General features: G+C 38.2%; 1 long non-coding RNA gene across 1 annotated transcript; it reads left to right on the forward strand.

Annotated features, from left to right (window-relative positions):
• The first annotated feature begins 22671 nt into the window (after positions 1 to 22671).
• LOC133250052 (uncharacterized) lies at positions 22672 to 23732 on the forward strand. Its single transcript, XR_009737211.1, has 3 exons — positions 22672 to 22971; positions 23091 to 23186; positions 23676 to 23732. It is a non-coding gene; the product is annotated as an uncharacterized LOC133250052 (long non-coding RNA).
• The last annotated feature ends 605 nt before the right edge of the window (positions 23733 to 24337 follow it).

The raw sequence follows: 24337 nt of genomic DNA on the forward strand, positions 1-24337 counted from the left end.
TACAGATACAAGGTAGTTACATAATATATATCATAAAAATGTTTTTAAAATTGTGATGAATGGATATTAAAGCACAGGCAGTTTTGTTCAAACACTCCTTATGATTCACTACAGGAAATTCTAATTTAAATATCCCCTAAAAGATTCTTCACTGACAAAGGAGTAATTTATTTGTGCTAATTTTTACCTTTCTTTGATGAATAGCTTTCTTAAGTTACTCACATTTGCCATTTTCAACTACACATCTTTATGAGAAACTAGCTATGTGTAGCTAACACATTTGGGAGCTTTCATTTGTGTTGAGAAATATTTGGCTCATAATGTAGGGACTAAATTTTGCTGGATTTATAGTGATGTTGTTATATTTTGGGGTAAACTGGTGTGAAAGATAATGTTGGTCTCAGCTAAAAATAGAGGAAGATACAGAAGCATCTGCTTGCCAGTTTTAATAGTTATAAATATAAATTGCCTTTGCTCATCAAAAAGAAACAATGATTAGGAAGCCTCCTCTTTAGGGAACTTTTTAGGTTGTTTATAATTGCCTTGAAGTTCTACTTTTTCCATATTTAAATTCACTGTTCCTTATTTTCCCCGTATAATTGGTGGAATAACCCAAGAAAAGAGCTACTCAGGTATGAAATCTGTAGCAACAAACTTAGTTAAGAAGTGGTCTGAAAAATAGGGAAATTCATATCGTGTAACTCAATTTCATCTGGTTCTTTTTTTCTTTTTATTTGTTTTTTTTTTAATTAATTTACTTATTTTAATTGAAAGATAGTTACTTTACAATATTGTGATGGTTTTTTGCCATCATCTGGTTCTTAGTTTGGGAATTCCTGGAAATTCAGGTTTATTTTAAAGTATGATACATCCAAAAGTCCTAAAACAGACTCTGGATCATCCTAAATTCAAGGGAAATACTAGAATAGACCTAGACTTTTCACTAAGTCAGATTCAGAACCAGATTTCTTGACTCCATTAAAGATGCACGATGTTGGATGCTTGGGGCTGGTGCACTGGACGGCCCAGAGGGATGGTATGGGGAGGGAGGAGGGAGGAGGGTTCGGGATGGGGAACACATGTATACCTGTGGCGGATTCATTATGATATTTGGCAAAACTAATACAATTATGTAAAGTTTAAAAATAAAATAAAATTAGAAAAAAAAATGAATGGGATCTTCCTGATTTTTCTTCAAGAGAAGTATGTGGAAAAAAGACAAAACCACAGCTTTGGCAGCTGTTAACAATTCCTTATAACCACCATTCATGTTTAAAATCTGATGGACATTTGCTATGTTGTTAGAAGTAGTATCAGGATAGACTAATATTTTGAATGAAAATTTAATTTGATGAAATATGTTCCCTGACTGTAAGCATCAAATTAAGTCCATGTAAATAAGAGACAAGTGGTTCAAATTTTTTAAGGAAAAGTTCCTCTTAAGAGATGTTCAGTTTTCCCATGGAATTTCCTCATCACAATAAAGATGTGATTTTCCAGAGGAGATCTTGACTGATGGGGTTAATAGTAGTGCTTAATGGCACAGTCTTTTCTAATCACAGATTTTTTTTAAACCAATGAAGAACAGTATTAGTTCCATGTCTTCACTTCGTGGGTGTTTGAAAAAGTGGAAACCAGAGAGGTTAAGGAACTTGCTTAAGATTATATAGTTTTAAGTATTCTTTTCTGTAGTTTACTGAAAACTTATTATTTAATTTTTTTTTTCAATTTTCTTGAGTTTACTCAGAGCAGATATTTTGGTTGGACATGGAAGATCTCCTAATTCTTAATTTGAAAAGATCTCCCAGATTTTAACTTGAAAAGATCTCCCAGATGGATACCTTTTCCTATCCTTAATTCTCTGTTTAACTATACTGTAAAGCCTTAAAGTAAACCTCCTAAATTTTGTCACTTTAGGTTTTTTTTTAGTTTTCTCTTTTTTAAAAAATTAATTTTATTGTAGTATGATTGGTTTATAGTGTTGTGTTAGTTTCTGCTGTACAGCAAGGTGAATTAGCCATACATATACATATAATCTCCTCTTTTTTGGATTTCCTTCTCATTTAGGTCACCATAGAGCACTGAGTAGAGTTCCATGTACTGCACAGTAGGTTCTCATTAGTCTTCTATTTTGTACATAGTATTAATGTGTATATGTTAATCCAAATCTCTCAATTCACTCCACTCCCTTTTCCCCATTGGTGTCCATATGCTTGTTCTCTAAGTCCGTGTCTCTATTTCTGTTTTACAAATAAGATCAGCTATATCATTTTTCTAGATTCCACATATTTGTGTTAACATGTGATATTTATTTTTCTCTTTATGACTTACTTCACTCTATGACAGTCTCTAGGTTTCTTAGTGATAAAATCAGGATTTCACATAAATTGTGATTCCAGAGCGCATCTTCACAATAAAAAGTTTATTGTGCTCCTTCAAAAAGTGAAAATAAAAGGTGATAACTGTTATGCTTCCAGTGATCCTAATATTCAAATTCACTGACTACAATACCTAATTCTCAACATTAATGTACCTGATAAATTAAATAAGATAGGATGAGAGAGTTGGGCTAAAGGATGTGAGTAATCTCAACTGTTTGAGTCTGGACAATTGGTCTTATTCTTCTTTAGAGAATATTTTCTAAAAATGAGTTGAGTACTCATGTCTGTCAAATAAGTCAGAGCATCTGTTGTTCCTACTTCTGGATAAACATTGACAAACACTTATTTGATTGTTCTCATTTTCACTATGGGACAAGGAAATGGCAACCCACTCCAGTATTCTTGCCTGGAGAATCCCAGGGACAGAGGAGCCTGGTGGGCTGCCGTCTATGGGGGGTCACACAGAATCAGAAATGACTGAAGCGACTTAGCAGCAGCAGCATTTTCACTATTCCTTATTAATTTCCCCAAACTTTTGTCATTATAAAATATCGTGATTGTAGAATGTTATGGCTCCCGAGGCTGCATCTTTGTGTACATTGTGATGTGATAGTTACTCAGTCGTGTTCGACTCTTTGCAGCCACTGGACTGTAGCCCTCCAAGGCTCCTCTGTCCATGGAAGGACACTATCTCTTAAATGCGTGGTTGAATTAATAAAGCACTGAACTTTGAGTCAGTTTCTTCTAAACAGATGATCTCTCTGAAAAATAACTTGTATTACAAGCAGTTAGGGCAAGTAGATCCTGTATAAAAATAGTTATAATTCAATATTTTGATAAATGGTGACATACAGTACAAGCTAAGTAATATAGATGCACAAAGTAGTGAGAAAGTAATTCCTTCACTGGAGACAAAATAGGAATGTTTTGTCTAAAAGAAAAAAGAAAATAGAAAATTTCTTTTCCCCATGGAAAGGAAATGCAAAAAAGCAAAATGGCTGTCTGGGGAGGCCTTACAAATAGCCGTGAAAAGAAGAGAAGCAAAAAGCAAAGGAGAAAAGGAAAGATATAAGCATCTGAATGCAATGTTCCAAAGAATAGCAAGAAGGGATAAGAAAGCCTTCCTCAGTGATCAATGCAAAGAAATAGAGGAAAACAACAGAATGGGAAAGACTAGGGATCTCTTCAAGAAAATCAGAGATACCAAGGGGACATCTCATGCAAAGATGGGCTCAATAAAGGACAGAAATGGTATGGATCTAACAGAAGCAGAAGATATTAAGAAGAGGTGGCAAGAATACACAGAAGAACTATACAAAAAAGATCTTCATGACCCAGATAATCATGATGGTGTGATCACTGACCTAGAGCTAGACATCCTGGAATGTGAAGTCAAGTGGGCCTTAGAAAGCATCACTATGAACAAAGCTAGTGGAGGTGATAGAATTCCAGTTGAGCTATTTCAAACCCTGAAATATGATGCTGTGAAAGTGCTTCACTCAATATGCCAGCAAATTGGGAAAACTCAGCAGTGGCCACAGGACTGGAAAAGGTCAGTTTTCATTCCGATCCCAAAGAAAGGCAATGCCAAAGAATGCTTAAAGTACCACACAATTGCACTCATCTCACATGCTAATAAAGTGATGCTCAAAATTCTCCAAGCCAGGCTTCAGCAATATGTGAACCGTGAACTTCCTGATGTTCAAGCTGGTTTTAGAAAAGGCAGAGGAACCAGAGATCAAATTGCCAATATACACTGGATCATGGAAAAAGCAAGAGAGTTCCAGAAAAACATCTATTTCTGCTTTATTGACTATGCCAAAGCCTTTGACTGTGTGGATCACAATAAACTGTGGAAAATTCTGAAAGAGATGGGAATACCAGACCACCTGACCTGCCTCTTGAGAAACCTGTATGCAGGTCAGGAAGCAACAGTTAGAACTGGACATGGAACAACTGACTGGTTCCAAATAGGAAAAAGAGTATGTCAAGGCTGTATATTATCACCCTGCTTATTTAACTTATATGCAGAGTGCATCATTAGAAATGCTGGGCTGGAAGAAACACAAGTTGGAATCAAGATTGCCGGGAGAAATATCAATAACCTCAGATATGCAGATGACACCACCCTTATGGCAGAAAGTGAAGAGGCACTAAAAAGCCTCTTGATGAAAGTGAAAGAGGAGAGTGAAAAAGTTGGCTTAAAGCTCAACATTCAGAAAACGAAGATCATGGCATCTGGTCCTACCACTTCATGGGAAATAGATGGGGCAACAGTGGAAACAGTGTCAAACTTTATTTTTGGGGCTCCAAAATCACTGCAGATGGTGACTGCAGCCATAAAATTAAAAGAAGCTTACTCTTTGGAAGGAAATTTATGACCAACCTAGATAGCATATTCAAAAGCAGAGATGTTACTTTGCCAACAAAGGTTCGTCTAGTCAAGGCTATGGTTTTTCCAGTAGTCATGTATGGATGTGAGAGTTGGACTGTGAAGAATGCTGAGCGCCGAAGAATTGATGCTTTTGAACTGTGGTGTTGGAGAAGACTCTTGAGAGTCCCTTGGACTGCAAGAAGATCCAACCAGTCCATTCTGAAGGAGATCAGCCCTGGGATTTCTTTGGAAGGAATGATGCTAAAGCTGAAACTCCAGTACTTTGGCCACCTCATGCAAAGTGTTGACTCATTGGAAAAGACTCTGATGCTGGGAGGGATTGGGGGCAGGAGGAGAAGGGGACAACAGAGGATGAGATGGCTGGATGGCATCAGTGACTCGATGGATGTGAGTCTGAGTGAACTCCGGGAGTTGGTGATGGACAGGGAGGCCTGGCGTGCTGCGATTCATGGGGTCGCGAAGAATCGGACACGACTGAGTGACTGAACTGAACTGAACTGAAGGTCAGTCAAGTTCTGCAGGGAATTGTGTGCTATGTTTAATGATCTGTTGAGTTAAACATTTCAATATAAAGTCCAAGGAGAATTGTCTTTTAAATATTTGGAATTATGCTATGAAACCCAAGTCAGAATAAGAAGTTAAGATTGCATTTCAGACTGTTTTTGTATGAATGAAAATGGGTATGATATCAGATGTGGTATCTGCTGTAGACATAGAAGGACTAAAGATGTTACTATACAATGCTAACATTTTGAGAGATGTAATTATTTTAGTTCTGAAGACAACTTTTTCCATTGTTTTTAAATTATGTGATTCAGTGCTTGATTCAAAAGAGCTGTTCTATATACAAAACTAGGATTTAAGGACTCGGATCTGGGCTACAATACAGAATTGTCTCTGTGTCTGGCTAGTATACGAACTTCTCTGTAAAACAGTAACACCCAAGGAAAATCAGAAAGTGATTGAACTGAGTACTATGCTCTTTTTTAAGATGGTACAGTGGAGAACAAAAAGCACAAACACTAGCATAAAAAAACTGTGTCCGATCTGGCTTCCAGCAGCTTGTATTTTTCAGTGCTTTGGGAAAGTTATTTAACTCTTTTTGAGTCTCAGCTTTTCATCCATAACATGTAGATAATAATACCAACTGCAAATCTGATTGAAGATTAAATTTATATTACAGTAAATAATGAGAACAATGACAGTTGCTCTTTTTAACAGTCTAATTTTATTGTATTATTATTTATTTTTTATTTTTTTAGCTGTACCTTGTGGAATCTTAGTTCCACAATCAGGGATTTAACTTGCACCCTTGCATTGAAAGTGCAGTGTCTTAATCACTAGACCACCAAAGAAGTTCCAACTGTTGTTCTTAACATTATCATTATCACTGTCATTATTACCTAATGGCAAATGTACTCATTTGGAATTTGTAGTATATTAAAACGTTCTTATTTGAGCCTGTGTGAGATATAGTCATGGTAATCAAATATTGGCCTGTTGACACATTTAATGGATCCATATTAGGAAGAAAACAGAAAACTCCAAATAATGATAAAAACCAGAAATTTCTTAGAAATGTATAGGTACAGCTTAGAGAATGTGTGATGAATTCCTAAAACCTTTCATTTATACCTTTGTTAGATTAGTTTATCCTAAGCAAAACATACAATTATAAGCCACACATTTTGTTATTTCTAATTTTTATGCAAGACTAAATAATTTGTGAAAGTATATCATTTCCTTTTTTTTGGATCTTACATTTTAAGTTCCTATTATTATAACACTGAAAGATGAACTCCCCAGGTTGGTAGGTGCCCACTATGCTACTGGAGAAGAGTGGGGAAGTAACTGTAGAAAGAATGATGAGATGGAGCCAAAGCAAAAACAATACCCAGTTTTGGATGTGATGGGTGATGGAAGTAAAGTCTGATGCTGTAAAGAGCAATATTGCGTAGGAACCTGCAATGTTAGATCCATGAATAAAGGCAAATTGGAAGTGATCAAACGAGATGGCAAGAGTGAATATTGACATTTTAGGAATCAGTGAACTAAAATGGACTGGAAAGGGTGAATTTAACTCAGATAACCATTATATCTACTACACTGGGCAAGAATCCCTTAGAAGAAATGAAGTGGCCCTCATACTGAGAGGGTAACAGGCAGGAAGGCCAGAGGTCTCCAAACGGAGGAAATAGTCTGCAAGTGTCAGACATTTTTATCTCTCTTAAGCAGCAGGAGGAAACAAACTAGCAATATTTTTTTTTCCTTCTCTACACAAATTTAAAAGAAGGTTTCTCTTAAAATACTGTGTTGCCATAATGACACCTGGTTGCACCTAAAGTTTACTATTCTCAAACCTTGAGTTAACCATTGCATTTTTCTTAGGGAAATGTTTGTCTTAAGCTATATTAATGTACTATGCATTTACCCCAGACTCTGTCTTCAAGTCGGTTCCGCCTAATGGCTCGGAACCTACTTGACAAACCATTATGTTATACACAGATATTGTTCCCCTAATATATATAAACAAAACTATTTGTATGGTAATCTGCCCTTCTACAAGATTCAAGTCAATTGTTTTATGGCCCGGGATGAATCATCTGGTGCCAAGAGTATCCCAAAATACATCTTATGGATGAGGGGCCTGTGCCATTCTGAGTTTTAAGACATTTTTTTTCTTTCATTAACAAACTGCTAGTGACTATATAACATCCATCTGAAGACTAGAGGGGGGGGGGTACTCTTTCTGCCCCCTTCTGATGCCCATGTCAGAAGCTTTCTCTATCTCATTTATACTTTAATAAAACTTTATTACACAAAAGCTCTGAGCAATCAAGCCTCGTCTTTGGCCCTGGATTGAATTCTTCTCCTCCAGAGGCCAAGAGTCCCGATGTCTTTTCGTGGGTCAACAACAACCTTTCAATAGTTGACAAAAGAGTCCAAAATGCAGTACTTTGATGCAATCTTAAAAATGACAAAATGGTCTCTGTTCATTTCCAAGGCAAACAATTCAATATCACAGTAATCCAAGTCTATGCCCTGACCAGTAATGCTGAAGAAGCTCAAGTTGAACAGTTCTATGAAGACCTACAAGACCTTCTAGATCTAACACTCAAAAAATATGTCCTCTTCATTATAGGGGACTGTAATGCAAAAGTAGGAAGTCAAGAGCCTACTGGAGTAACAGCCAAATTTGGCCTTGGAGTACAGAATGAAGCAGGGCAAAGGCTAATAGGATTTTGCCAAGAGAATGCACTGGTCATAGCAAACACCCTCTTCCAACAACACAAGAGAAAACTCTATACATGGACATCACCAGATGGTCAACTGAAATCAGATTGATTATATTTTTTTGCAGCCAAAGATGGAGAAGCTCTATACAGTCAGCAAAAACAAGACTGGGACCTGACTGTGCCTCAGATCATGAACTCCTTATTGCCAAATTCAGACTTAAGTTGAATAAAGTAGGGAAAACCACTAAATGACTCAGGTTTGACCTAAATCAAATCCCTTATGATTATACAGTGGAAGTGACAAATGGATTCAAGGGATTAGATCTGATTGACAGAGTGCCTGAAGAACTATGGATGGAGGTTTGTGACATTGTACAGGAGGCAGTGATCAAGAGCATCCCCAAGAAAAATAAATGCAAAAAGGAAAAATGATTGTCTGACGAGGCCTTACAAATAGCTGAGAAAAGAAGAGAAGCTAAAGACAAAGGAGAAAAGGAAATATATACCCATTTGAATGCAGAGTTCCAAAGAATAGCGAGGAGAGATAAGAAAGTCTTCCTAAATAATCAAAGCAAATAGAGGAAAAGAATAGAATGAGAAAGACTAGAGATCTCTTCAAGAAAATTAGAGATATCAAGTGAATTTTCATGAAAAAATGAGCACATTTTTGTAAAGGACATAATAAAGGACAGAAGTGGTATGGACCTAACAGAAGCAGAAGATATTAAGAAGAGGTGGCAAGAATACACAAAAAAATTATACAAAAAATATCTTCATGACCCAGATAACTGTGATGGTGTGATCACTCATCTAGAGCCAGATATCCTGGAATGCAAAGTCAAGTGGGTCTTAAGGAAGCATCACTATGAACAGAGCTAGTGGATGTGATAGAATTCCAGTTGAGCTATTTCAAATCCAAAAAGACGATGCTGTGAAAGTGCTGCATTCAATATGCCAGCAAATCTGGAAAACTCAGCAGTGGCCACAGGACTGGAAAAGGTCAGTTTTCATTCCAATCCCAAAGAAAGGCAATGCCATCGAATGATCAAACTACTGCACAATTGCACTCAGCTCACACACTAGTAAAGTAATGCTCAAAATTCTCCAAGCCAGGCTTCAACAGTATGTGAACTATGAACTTCCAGATGTTCATGAGCATCAAAAAAGCCAGAGAGCTCCAGAAAACATCTACTTTTACGTTGTTGACTATACCAAAGCCTTTCACTGTGTGGGTCGCAACAGACTGTGGAAAATTCTTCAAGAGATGAGAATACCAGACCACCTGACCTGCCTCCTGAGAAATATGTATGCAGGTCAAGAAGAAACAGTTAGAACTGGACATGGAACAACAGACTGTTTTCAAATAGGGAAAGGAGTACATCAAGGCTGTATATTGTCACCCTGCTTATTTAACTTATATGAAGGGTGCATCATGCAAAATGCCGGGCTGGAGGAAGCACAAACTGGAATCAAGATTTCTGGGAGAAATATCAATAACCTTAAACAAACAGTTGACACCTCCCTTATGGCAGAAAATGAAGAAAAACTAAAGAGCTTCTTGATGAAGTGAAAACTAATATCATGGCATCTAGACCCATCACTTCATGGCAAATAGATGGGGGAAAAATGGAAAGAGTGAGAGAATTTATTTGGGGGGGGGGCTCTAAAATCACTGCAGATGGTGATTGCAGCCATGAAACTAAAAGACACTTGCTCCTTGGAAAAAAAGCTATAACCAACTTAGACAGCATGTTAAAAAGCAGAGACATTACTTTACCAACAAAGATCTGTCAAACTGTGGTTTTTCCAGTAATCATGTATGGATGTGAGTGTTGGACTATAAAGAAAACTGAGTGCTGAAGAATGATGCCTTTGAACTGTGGTGTTGGAGAAGACCTTTGAGAGTCCCTTGGACTGCAAGGAGATCCAACCAGTCCATCCTAAAATAAAAGAGTCGTGAGTATTCATTGGAAGGACTGATGCTGAAGCTGAAAATCCAATGCTTTGACTACCTGATGCTAAGAACTGACTCATTGCAAAATACTCTTATGCTGGGAAAGATTGAAGGCGGGAGGAGAAGGGGATGAAAGAGGATGAGATGGTTGGATGGCATTACCGATGTGATGGACATAAGTTTGAGTAGACTCCAGGAGTTGGTGATGGATAGGGAAGCCTGGCGTGCTGCAATTCATGGGGTCACAAAAAGCTGGGCATGATTGAGTGACTGAACTGAACTGAATCATTATAATCATTAGATTTCTTCCCAATTTGTGGTTAGGACTGCATGAGAACCTCATAGACATATTTATTTCACATCAAGTCTGAGGTCAAGATTAGTTAGAAGAGACTTGGCTGCAAATAACATCTAGTCCCCTAAATTCAGTGGTTTAGAGAATAAGAAGACCAATTACTTTCCTCTCTAACAGTAAATGTTGGTATCAAGGTCATCAGAATGCTTTTTCTTTTATGTGATTATTCACTGACCACCTGAGAGCCTCTCTGCCATTTTTGAAATGTTGCAACCAAGGTCACACAGGGCACTGCCATCCTATCAGTCATGGGGGAAAGAGACATGGCCCACCATATGTGGGAGAATTTATGAGCCCTCTCTGAAAAAGGAATTTGCAACCTCTAATCATATCTCATGGGGTAGAACCCAGCTCACATAGCCAAAGCTGACTGCAGTGAAATGCAGTCTTGTTCTTGCCAAGAGGAGAGGACAGTGATTTTAATGGACCTCCAGCAGCCTCTGCCACATTTTTCAATGTCAAGGCAAATACACTTAGTGAAAATTGTTTCTATTTTCATTTGCTACTTTTGGGAGATTTGTCAGTCATACAATTTTCTCTGCTTCAGTTTTGTAGGCATGTTCAGTTTAGTTCAGTCGCTCAGTCATGTCCGACGCTTTGCGACCCCATGGACTACAGCATGCCAGGTCTCTCTGTCCATCACCAACTCCTGGATTTTACTCAAACCCATGTGCATTGAGTTGGTGATGCCATCCAGCCACCTCATCTTCTGTCGTCCCCTTCTCCTCACGCCTTCAATCTTTCCCAGCATAAGAGCCTTTTCAAATGAGTCAGCTCTTCACATTAGGGTGGCCAAAGTATTGGAGTTTCAGCTTCAGAATCAGTTCTTCCTATTGAATATTCAGGACTTATTTCCTTTAGGATGGATTGGTTGGATCTCCTTGCAGTCCAAGGGACTCTCAAGAGTCTTCTCCAACACCACAGTTCAAAAGCATCAGTTTTGTGGCGCTCAGCTTTCTTCACAGTCCAACTCTCACATCCATACATGACCACTGGAAAAACCATAACTTTGACTAGATAGATCCTTTTTGGAAAAGTAACATCTCTGCTTTTTAATATGCTATCTAGGTTGGTCATAACTTTTCTTTCAAGGAGCAAGCGTCTTTTAATTTCATGGCTGCAATCACCATCTGCAGTGATTTTGGAGCCCAAAAAATAAAGTGTGACACTGTTTCCACTGTTTTCCCATCTATTTCCCATGAAGTGATGGGACCAGATGTCATGATGTTAGTTTTCTGAATGTTGAGTTTTAAGCCAACTTTTTCACTCTCCTCGTTCACCTTCATCAAGAGGTTCTTGAGTTCTTCTTTGCTTTCTGCCATAAGGGTGGTGTCATCTGCATATCTGAGGTTATTGATATTTTCCCAGCAATCTTAATTCCAGGTTGTGCTTCATCCAGCCCGGCATTTCTCATGATGTATTCTGCACAGAAGTTAAATATTCAGGGTCACAATATACAGCCTTGACATACTCATTTTCCTATTTGGAACTAGGCATGTTACCTCCTGATAAAAAATGAGACAATATACACTAAAACTTGATGTTAAGACCATGCATAAATGTTAACAAGAGAAGGGACAAAAAAGAACAGGCATTTGTTAGTCTGAAAATTGACCCCTGAGTGAAACGATTAACCCATGGCAATTTCATGTTCTCTTAGGTCACCATGGTAATGGAAATGAATAAGCTCTTCATGGGACCAAAATCTGTACTTCAAAAGTGCGATTTGTCTTGGGAATAATTTTCTTTGGTTTTCATGTTCATTTCTACTAAATGGAGAGTGAGATGAACTGGGAGAGTCGGACTGACATATAATACACTGTGCTGTGCTATGTGCTTAGTCATTTAGTTGTGTCTGACTCTTTGCGATCCTATGGGCTGTAGCCCACCAGGCTACATGGGGCTTCTCCAGGCAAGAACACTGGAGTGGGTTCCCATGTACTCCTTCAGGGGATCTTCCCATCCCAGGGATCAACTCAGATCTCCAGCATTGCAGACAGATTCTTTACCATCTGAGCCACCAGGCAAGCCCCATATATACAGTACTATGTGTAAAATACATAGCTAGTGGCAACTCAGTTCAGTGCTCTGGGGTGACCTAGAGGGGTGTCAGGGGGCAGAATGGGAGGGAGGTTCAAGAGGGAGGAAATATATGTGTGTGTATATATATATGTGGCTGATTTGCTTCATTGTATAGCAGAAACTAGCACAACTTTGTAAAGCAGTTATATTACTATAAAAAAAAATAAAGAACATAGGCAAAACACTCTCTGACATACATCACAGCAGGATCCTCTATGACCCACCTCCCAGAATATTGGAAATAAAAGCAAAATAAACAAATGGGACCTAATTAAGCTTAAAAGCTTCTGCACATCAAAGGAAACTATTAGCAAGGTGAAAAGACAGCCTTCAGAATGGGAGAAAATAATAGCAAATGAAGCAACTGAAAAACAACTCATCTCAAAAATATACAAGCAACTCCTACAGCTCAACTCCAGAAAAATAAATGACCCAATCAAAAAATGGGCCAAAGAACAAAATAGACATGTCTCCAAAGAAGACATACAGATGGCTAACAAACACATGAAAAGATGCTCAACATCACTCATTATCAGAGAAATGCAAATCAAAACCACTATGAGGTACCATTTCACACCAGTCAGAATGGCTGCGATCCAAAAGTCTATAAGTAATAAATGCTGGAGAGGGTGTGGAGAAAAGGGAACCCTCTTACACTGTTGGTGGGAATGCAAACTAGTACAGCCACTATGGAGAACAGTGTGGAGATTCCTTAAAAAACTGGAAATAGAACTGCCTTATGATCCAGTAATCCCACTGCTGGGCATACACACTGAGGAAACCAGAAGGGAAAGAGACACGTGTACCCCAATGTTCATCGCAGCACTGTTTATAATAGCCAGGACATGGAAGCAACCTAGATGTCCATCAGCAGATGAATGGATAAGAAAGCAGTGGTACATATACACAATGGAGTATTACTCAGCCATTAAAAAGAATACATGTGAATCAGTTCTAATGAGGTGGATGAAACTGGAGCCTATCATACAGAGTGAAGTAAGCCAGAAGGAAAAACATCAATACAGTATACTAATGCATATATATGGAATTTAGAAAGATGGTAACAATAACCCGGTGTACGAGACAGCAAAAGAGACACTGATGTATAGAACAGTCTTATGGACTCTGTGGGAGAGCAAGAGGGTGGGAAGATTTGGGAGAATGAAAAAAAAAAAGAAAGTTAAAATAATGATAAAAATAAATTAATTAATTAATAAGTGAAAAGATAAAATTTCTTATTAGATATTGTTTTATAAAAGGAAAGATCACTGAGATATGTGATAAAAGTAAGGGACTCAGGCTGTACACTGTGTATGTCCCCCTCACCAATAGCATTTAAGGTGGCAACTTTCTTATGTATGTCCTGTTACTTATTAAATCAATCACCTGAACACCACTGTGTATAAGTACTTAGCCAAACAGAGATGCATGAGACAACTTCAGGAAGCTTACCCTCTAGGAAGAAGACAAACAGTAAAATAGGCAGTTGCAGTAAACTGTGACAAGTGCTATTATTTGAAAATGCAGCATATGATGGGGAGGGTTAGCAAATTTGGGAGCAGTAAGGGAAAGCTGCATGGAGGAAGTGAGTTTACTTGAGATCTAAAATTCGAATTGGGAGAGTAGCATTGACATATATATACTACCATGTGAAAAACAAGTAGTAGAGTGAGAGGGAGGCTTGAGAGGCCAGGGAGACATATATGATTCATTTTGCTGTCCTGCAGAAATTAACACAATATTGTCATGTAATTTATACTTTAATAGTAAAAAATATGCATTCTTGTCCTGTCTCTGTTGAAGTAGGTCTGATTTAATTGTATTTTGTGTTCTATTTTACTAAAAAAAAAAAAAAATGCCTAATTAGGCCAAAGCAAACTTTTTTGGAGAGTTTTTAACATTTTGGGAAAGATTTTCAAAGGCATCATTCGTGAATTCCTTCTAACCTTGTCCAGTGAACTTGCTAGCATGGAAATGTCCTTTGGATTATAATGTATATAACAGAAATCAAACAAAAGATTTTTGTGTTTTTTTTTAAATTTTATTTTAGTTTTAAACTTTACAATATTGTATTGTTTTTGCCAAATATCAAAATGAATCCACCACAGGTATACATGTGTTCCCCATCCTGAACCATCCTCCCTCCTCCCTCCCCATACCATCCTTCTGGGTCGTCCCAGTGCACCAGCCCCAAGCATCCAGTATCATGCATCGAACCTGGACTGGTGACTCATTTCATATATAATATTATACATATTTCAATGCCATTCTCCCAAATCATCCCACCCTCTCCCTCTCCCACAGAGTCCAAAAGACTGTTCTATACATCATGGTCTCTTTTGCTGTCTCGTATACAGGGTTATTGTTACCATCTTTCTAAATTCCATATATATGCATTAGTATACTCATTATCAGAGAAATGCAAATCAAAACCACTGTGAGGTACCATTTCACGCCAGTCAGAATAGCTGCAATCCAAAAGTCTACAAGCAATAAATGCTGGAGAGGGTGTGGAGAAAAGGGAACCCTCTTACACTGTTGGTGGGAATGCAAACTAGTACAGCCACTATGGAGAACAGTGTGGAGATTCCTTAAAAATCTGGAAATAGAACTGCCTTATGATCCAGCAATCCCACTGCTGGGCATACACACTGAGGAAACCAGAATTGAAAGAGACATGTGTACCCCAATGTTCATCGCAGGACTGTTTATAATAGCCAGGACATGGAAACAACCTAGATGTCCATCAGCAGATGAATGGATAGGAAAGCTGTGGTACATATACACAGTGGAGTATCACTCAGCCATTAAAAAGAATACATTTGAATCAGTTCTATTGAGGTGGGTGAAACTGGAGCCTATTATACAGAGTGAAGTAAGCCAGAAAGAAAGATTTGTGTTTTTAACCAGAAGTTTTACACAAGAAGTTAGTGCTAAGAAACTCTTTAGCATTTGCCTTATTATTTTATCAATAATATATTACTTTATAAAACAATATAAGGAGGAGCAAACAAAACTATTGACAGTGATAAAGCATCTAGAGAGGATAAAGGGAGGTATGTAGCAATAACTGGCCCATAATAACTCCATTGTGACATCACACTTTTAAAATTTTATTTGTCTTGTTCACTTTTTAAAAATTGATTAGTTTTTAAAATTGAGGTAGTGTTCATTTATAATTGTAGGGAAAGAGAGAATTAGTCAAGATGTCATGGTCAGGCTTTCTCCCCCAACAGCCTCTTGCTCTTGCCCCATCTTTTGTAAATAATGACTCTGTAACAGCTGAGATCGTTTAAAGAGCTGTGCACGCATGTCACAAGGTGCCTGCTTGGTCATGGGTTGTGTGCAGTAGGCATGTATGTGAGCTCCGCCCAGAAAGCAGGGGTATTTTACTGCTGTGTGATGCCTGTGTCCACTGGGTCAACCCCAAGAGGAAGAATACAGCGTGTCTACTGCTAAGGCCGCTGAGTCAGCCAGGAGATAGGTTGTGTGTGGCTACGCTGTGTTGTTATGTCTGCTGCTATGGCTGCTGTGTCAGCGAGAAGAGAATAAACGTGTCTGCAGTTCCTATGGCTCCTTATGTCTTCTTCCATCTTCAGCTCGCACCTTGCCTACCCCGGATTCAGCAAACAGCACAGACAGTGTGAACAGTGAAACAACTGGTGTTACAGTTATCAGCAATACAATAATGTTATATAAGTTTCGTGGGTACAACATTGTATTTCTACTTCTGAACACCCTACAACATGCTCACGATCCAAAATTTAGTTTCCATCAGTCACCATATAAATGACCCCCTGAATCCATCCATTTCCTCCTCCCTCCCACCCTGCTCTGCTTTGTAACTCTACTCTGTGCTCTGTATCTATGTGTTTGTTTTTGTATGGTTTAGTTTGCTCATTTTATTTTTTGTTTGGATTTTTTAAACTGTTTATGGGGTTTTCATGGCAAGAAGCTGGAATGGGTTGCCATTCTATCCTCCAGTGGACCACACTTTGTCAGAACTCTCCACTGTGACCCGTCCATCCTGAGTGGCCCTGCTTGGCATGCCTCATAGCTTCATTGAATTGTGCAAACCCTTCACCAAGACAAGGCAGTGACCCATGAAAGGGGTTTGGATGTTAGTTTTTTGATATCCCATGTATTAGTGAAATCATGTGATATTTGTCTTTCTCCATCTGAGGTTTCACTTAGCACAATACTTTCAAGTTCCTTGCATGTGGTCACAAATGGCAACGTTTTGTCTTTTTTAGATGAGAAGTATTCCACTGTGTATACATACATACATATGTATATATGTGTGTGTGTGTGTATATATATATATATGGAACATACAGAATATAATGGAATATATATAATGGAATATACAATGGAATACTTTATTCATTCATTGATTGATGGGCACTTAGGTTGTTTTCATATCTTGGCTACCAAAAATCATACTGTAATGATTATGTTGCTATTGTTATTGAGTCACTAAGTAGTGTCTGACTCTTTTGTGATCCCATGGACTGTATCCCACCAAGCTCTGCTGTCAATGGGATTTCCCAAGCAAGAATACTGGAGTGGCTTGCCATTTCCTTCTCCAAAGGATGTTCCCACCCCAGGGGTTGAACCTGTGTTTCCTGAACATCTCCTGAATTAGCAGGCCACTTCTTTACCACTGAGCCTCCAGGGAAGCCCTGTAAAGAATATAGGGGTGCATATATCTTTTCAGAATTGTGTGTATTTTCTTTGGATTAAATACACAGAAGTGGGATAACTGGGTCATATGGTAGTTCTATTCTTAATTTTTAAAGGACTATCTATGCTATATTCAATAATTACTGCACAAACATACTTTCCCACCAACAATGTATAAGGGTTTCTTTCTCTTCACAGCCTTGACAACATTTTTTTTTCTTTTCTTTTTGATAATAGACATTTTGACAGGTGTGAGGTAATATGTCAATGTGGTTTTAATTTGCATTTACCTAAAAATTAAGTACATGATGTTAAGCCTCTTTTCATGTGCCTATTGGCCATGTGTATGTTTCCTTTGGAAAAATACCTATTCAACTCCTTTGCTCAGTTTTAATCAGGTTCTTTGTTTTTATGTTGTTGAGTCATATGAGTTCTTTATATATTCTGGATATTAATCCTTTATTGGATATGTCATTTACAAGTAGCTTCTCCCATTCAGTAGATTTTCTTTTCATTTCATTGATGGTTTTCTTTGCTGTGTAGAAGCTTTTTGGTTTGATGTGGTTCCATTTGTTTATTTTTTCTTTTATTTCCCCTCCCTTAAGAGACATATCTAAAAGATATTGCTAAGGCCAATGGCCAAGAGTGTATTGCCTATGTTTTTTTCTAGGAGTGTTATAGTTTTAAGTCTTATATTTGAGTCTTTAATCCATTTTGAGTTAATTTTTGTGTAAGAGATAAGTGGTCTAGTTTCTTTCTTTCCCCCTCTCTACCTCCCTCCCTCCACTCTTTCTCTCACTTTCTTTCCCTGGGGTTATCCAATTTTTTCAACACCACTTATATTTTCTACATTGTGTGTTCCTTGCTCTTCTATCTTAATTAACGTGTTCAGTTCAGTCACTCAGTCATGTCCAACTCTTTGCGACCCCATCGACTGCAACATGCCAGCCTTCCCTGTCCATCAACATCTCCTGATATTTAACCAAACCCATGCCCATTGAGTTGGTGATGTCATCCAACCATCTCATCCTCTTATTGGATATGTCATAATCCTCCTGCCCTCAATATTTCCCAGCATCAGGGTCTTTTCAAATGAGTCAGCTCTTCGCATCAGGTGGCCAAAGTGTTGGAGTTTCAGCTTCAATATCAGTCCTTCTAATGAGCACCCAGGACTGAACTCCTTTAGGATGGACTAGTTGGATCTTCTTGCAGTCCAAGAAATCTTCTCCAACACCACAGTTCAAAAGCACAAGTTCTTCGGTGCTCAGCTTTCTTTATAGTCCAACTCTCACATCCATACATGACCACTGGAAAAACCATAGCTTTGACTAGACGGACTTTTGTTGACAAAGTAATGTCTCTGCTTTTTAATAAGCTGTCTAGTTGGTCATAACTTTCCTTCCAAGAAGTAAGCGCCTTTTAATTTCATTGATGCAATCACCATCCACAGTGGTTTGGAGCCCAGAAAAATAAAGTCAGCCACTGTTTGCAGTTTCCCCATCTATTTCCCATGAAGTGATGCGACCGGATGCCATGATCTTCGTTTTCTGAATGTTGAGCTTTAAGCCAACTTTTTCACTCTCCACTTTCACTTTCATCAAAAGGCTCTTTAGTTCTTCTTCACTTTCTGCCGTAAGGGTGGTGTCATCTGCATATCTGAGATTATTGGTATTTCTTCCAGCTTGTGCTTCCTCCAGCCCAGGGTTTCTCATGATGTATTTTGCATAGAAGTTAAATAAGCAGGGTGACAATATACAGCCTTGATGTACTCCCTTTCCTATTTGGAACCAGTCTGTTGTTCCATGTCCAGTTCTAACTGTTGCTTCTTGACCAGCATATAGGTTTCTCAAGAGGCAGGTCAGGTGGTCTGGTATTCCCATCTCTTTCAGAATTTTCCACAGTTCATTGTGATCCATACAGTCCAAGGCTTTGGCATAGTCAATAAAGCAGAAATAGATGTTTTTCTGGAACTCTCTTGCTTTTTCGATGATCCAGCGGATGTTGGCAATTTGATCTCTGGTTCCTCTGCCTTTTTTAAAACCAGCTTGAACATCTGAAAGTTCACTGTTCACATATTGCTGAAGCCTGGCTTGGAGAATTTTAAGCGTTACTTTACTAGTTTGTGAGAGGATTGCAATTGTGTGGTAGTTTGAGCATTCTTTGGCATTGCCTTTCTTTGGGACTGGAATAAAAACTGGCTTTTCCAATCCTGTGGCCACTGCTGAGTTTTCCTAATTTGCTGGCATATTGAGTGCATCACTTTCACAGCATCGTCTTTCAGGATTTGAAATAGCTCAACTGGAATTCCATCACCTCCACTAGCTTTGTTCATAGTGATGCTTTCTAAGGCCCACTTGACTTCACATTCCAGGATGTCTGACTCTAGGTGAGTGTCACACCGTCGTGATTATCTGGGTCATGAAGATCGTTTTTGTACAGTTCTTCTGTGTATTCTTGCCACCTCTTCTTAATATCTTCTGTTTCTGTTAGGTCTCTACCATTTCTGTCTTTTATTGGGCCCATCTTTGCATGAAATGTTCCCTTGGTATGTCTACTTTTCTTGAAAAGATCTCTAGTCTTTACCATTCTAGTGTTTTCCTCTATGCATTGATCACTGAGGAAGGCTTTCTTATCTCTCCTTGCTATTCTTTGGAACTCTGCATTCAAATGGGTATATCATTCCTTTTCTCCTTTGCCTTTCACTTCCCTTCTTTTCACAGCTATTTGTAAGGCCTCAGACAACCATTTTGCTTTTTTGCATTTCTTTTTCTTGGGGATGGTCTTGATTCCTGTCTCCTCTACAATGTCACGAACCTCTGTGCATCATTCATCAGGCACTCTGTCTATCAGATCTAGTCCCTTAAATCTATTTCTCACTTCCACTGTATAGTCATAAGGGATTTGATTTAGGTCATACCTGAATGGTCTAGTGGTTTTCTCCACTTTCTTCAGTTTCAGTCTGGATTTGGCAATAAGTCAGTCTGAGCCACAGTCAGTTCCCAGTCTTGTTTTTGCTGACTGTACAGAGCTTCTCTATCTTTGGCTGCAAAGAATATAATCAATGTGATTTTGGTGTCGACCATCTGGTGATGACCATCTTGTGTAGAGTCTTCTCTTGTGTTGTTGGAAGAGGGTGTTTGCTATGACCAGTGCGTTCTCTTGGCAGAACTGTATTAGCCTTTGCCCTGCTTCATTCTGTACTCCAAGGCCAAATTTGCCTGTTGCTCCAGGTGTTTCTTGACTTCCTACTTTTACATTCCAGTCCCCTATAATGAAGAGGACATCTTTTTTGAGTGTTAGTTCTGGAAGGTCTTGTAGGTATTCTTAGAACTGTTCAACATCAGCTTCTTCAGTGTTACTGGTCAGGGCATAGACTTGGATTACTATGATATTGAATTGTTTGCCTTGGAAACGAACAGAGATCATTCTGTCATTTTTGAGACTGCATCCAAGTCTGCATTTGGGACTCTTCTGTGACTATGATGGCTACTCCATTTCTTCTAAGGAATTCCTGCCCACAGTAGTAGATACAATGGTCATCTGAGTTCAATTCACCCATTCCACTCCATCTTAGTTCGCTGATTCCTAGAATGTCGATGCTCACTTTTGTCACCTCCTGTTTGACCACTTCCATTTTGCCTTGTTTCATGGATGTAATATTCCAGGTTCCTATGCAATATTTATCTTTACAGCATCTAATCTTGCTTCTATCGCCAGTTCCATCCACAACTGGGTGTCGTTTTTGCTTTGGCTCCCTCCCTTCATTCTTTCTGGGGTAATTTCTCCACTGATCTCCAGTAGCATATTAAGCACCTACGGACCCGGGGAGTTCATCTTTCAGTATCCTATCATTTTGCCTTTTCATACTGTTCATGGGGTTCTCAAGGCAAGAATACTGAAGTGGTTTGCCATTCCCTTCTCCAGTGGACCACATTCTGTCAGACCTCTTCACCATGACCCGTCCGTGTTGGGGGTTAACTCTAACTCTAATTAACCTGTAGGTCTTTCAAATCCTTGGTAAACTTTATTACTAGGTATTCTAGTCTTTCTTTTGTGATCATAAATGGGGTTGTATTCATAATTTCTCTTTCTACTAACTTATTGTTAGCATATAGAAAAGCAACAAAGTTTCATATATTGATTTTATTTACTGAAACTTTATTGTATTTGTTTATTATTTCTTACAGTTTTTTTTTTTTTTTTTTGTGGAATCTTTGGGGTTTCCTATAAGTAAAATATGGCCTATGAGTAGTAATAGTTTTACTTCTTCCTTTCCAATTTGAATATCTTTTATTTCTTTGTCTTGCCTAATTTCTGTGGCCATGACTTCCAGTACTATGTTGAATAAGATTGGGCATTCTTGTCTTGTTCTTGATCTTAGAGGGATAATTTTCAATATTTTTAACCATTGATTATGATATTAGTTTTGAGTTGGGACAATTTTAATATAGTGTGCCTTAGAGAAGGTCTTTTTTGCATTGAGGTAAAAAGGTGTTTTCTTAGCTTCATCGATTTGTATATCTGGCTCCTTCCCCAAGTTTGGGAAGTTCTCAGCTATTATTTCTTTATAAGCTCTCTGTCCCTTTCTCCCTCTCTTTTCCTTTGGGGTACACATTACTCCAATGTTGCCCTTCATAAAAGAGTCAGATACTTCTCTTAGAATTTCCTTTTTACAAATTAAATCCCTTTGTAAGGTATGCCTTCTGTTCATTATTTTTAATTAATTTATTTTTGATTGAAGGATAATTGCTTCACAGAATGTTGTTGCTTTCTATCAAACAACATGAATCAGCCATAGGTGTACATATGTCTCTGTTCATTATTTTTATTTCTGAGCTTATTAAACTGCCTTTCTGAATTTTCTTGTCTCATTTAGTTTCTTCACGAAAAAAGAAAGCTATTTTGTATTCTCTATCAGTTAGACAGCAATATTCCATGACTAAGTTTGGATTCTGTAGAATTGTCATTTTCTTTTAGTGGCACAGTGCTAAATGGTTTTTTACTGTACTTGAGTGAGAATAAAGATTCTAAGACAATATCACTACCTGTTTTAGAGATACAATTCCTTTAATTTTCTAATTTGTGTACATTGAGTGGTGGTTAAAGAGCTAATTTTGAGAAATATATTTGTGAGTGTGTGTGTGTGAGCACATGTATAGAATTGAGAGAAGACTGGACAGGAGAATACAAAGTAATTGAAGTATACTTTGGGTTCTATTCAGAGTGCAGCAGAGAGTGTATGTTAGAGAACAAAAGTGGGAGTAAGGCAGTCATTCAGGATACTCTTACAGAATTCCTGATGAGACATGATGGAGATGCCATGGACTTGGATACTACCCACAGAGACAGGATGAAGCAGATGAATCCAGGTGTCTCCTGAAAGATTATCAGAAATATTCAGGCAAATGGTGGTAAAGTAAAACAGTATCTCTTTCTACAAGGAGGAGGTTATTTTAAATTCATATTTTAATCAACTAACAATTGTCCTATGATTTCTTAAGTGCTAAAGAATACAAGCCATGCATATTTTTATTCATTTCAAGAGTCATGGTTCTAAGTAATTAAAATGGCATTCCAGGCATCTAAAAATAAACTCAGTGGTTCATTGTGATGTATACCATTAGTGCTTAGCTATGCCCAGTTCTCTCCTTCTTGAGCACATGGGAGGGAACCACTTCTCAGTCTCTGCCATTGGTCATGGCATGTGACTAATGCAGGTCAGTGAAACGTGAGAGAAACAAGATGAATTACTCTCAAGCTGAACATCTAAGTGTAATCTTCTGCCTTCTCTCTTCCTCTATAGGAAAGACTTTTGGTGGCAAATGTTAAGATGTCAGAGTTACAAGATAGAAATGATAGGATCTCTCAAAGTCTGCATAATAAGAGTGTAAAATAAATATTAATTGTTTTGAACTATTGAGATTTAGATTTGTTGGCTACTGTAGCATAGTCATTCATTAATTATTTTGACTAATACATATTTGTTGTTGTTTCAATTGCAAAGTCATGTCTGACTCTTTGTGACCCCATGGACTGCAGCATGCCAGGTTTCCCTGTCCTTCACCGACTCCCAAAGCTTGCTCAAACTCATGTCCATCAGGTCAGTGATGCCATCCCACCATCTCATCCTCTGTTGTCCCCTTCTCCTCCTGCCGTCAACCTTTCCCAGCATCAGGTCTTTTCTAATGAGCTGGTTTTGTGCATCAGGTGATGAAGGTACTGGAGCTTCAGCTTCAGCATTAGTCCTTCCAATGAATATTCAGAGTTGATTTCCTTTAGGATCTCCAAGGGAATCTCAAGAGTCTTTTCCACCACCACAATTTGAAAGCATTAATTCTTCAGTGCTCAGCCTTCCTATACATATAGATAGTAAAAATAAGCATGATATAAAAGTAATATTACATATTGACTTCCCAGGGTAAAAAGTTGTACCAGGATTATTTCAACAGTGTTTGTTCTGTGATTACTATGAAGTGTAACTTCCATATACATAAAGACAACAGACTTTGAGTTAGGTATTACTAATCACTGTTTTTTATAGATGAGAAATCTGGCTTGTAGAGGTGCTAACTGGTTCTTGTTTATGCAGCTCAAAAGGGCCAGAGTCAAACACTGAAGCTAAGTCCACTGTCTTCACTTACAGCAGTTAAGTGTCATTTTATAATAAAAGGAATCATTGTATCTATCCTTTACCACTTCCAAAGTTTTTTAGGCAGGTGACTTGGAAATTCTATTTCTTCAGCATTAAGAAACTCTGAATTAATGAATCACTGCTGCTGCTGCTGCTAAGTCACTTCAGTCGTGTCTGACTCCATGCCACCCCATAGATGGCAGCCCACCAGGCTCTGCTGTCCCTGGGATTCCCCAGGCAAGAACATTGGAGTGGGTTGCCATTTCCTTCTCCAATGCGTGAAAGTGAAAATTGAAAGTGAAGTCGTTCAGTCGTGTTCGACTCTCAGCGACCCGATGGACTGCAGCCCACTAGGCTCCTGCATCCATGGGATTTTCCAGGCAAGAGTACTGGAAAATGAATCACTAGTTTTGATAATTCTGTGTATTTAAGAATTCAGATCAGCTTTTACAGGAATATTTTTATTTCATAGCTCATTTTACCTGCCAATATTTTCCCAGGCTTAAGAATTTTCACCACTCTTCATGTAGTACTTATTAAATTTATTTTTTGCCTACCACAATTTTTCATTTCATGCTATTCTAACATTTTGTGAACCTGTCTACCCAAATTGCACATCA

This window comes from Bos javanicus, chromosome 6, assembly GCF_032452875.1.
Source record: "Bos javanicus breed banteng chromosome 6, ARS-OSU_banteng_1.0, whole genome shotgun sequence".
Classification (NCBI taxonomy): Eukaryota; Metazoa; Chordata; class Mammalia; order Artiodactyla; family Bovidae; genus Bos; species Bos javanicus.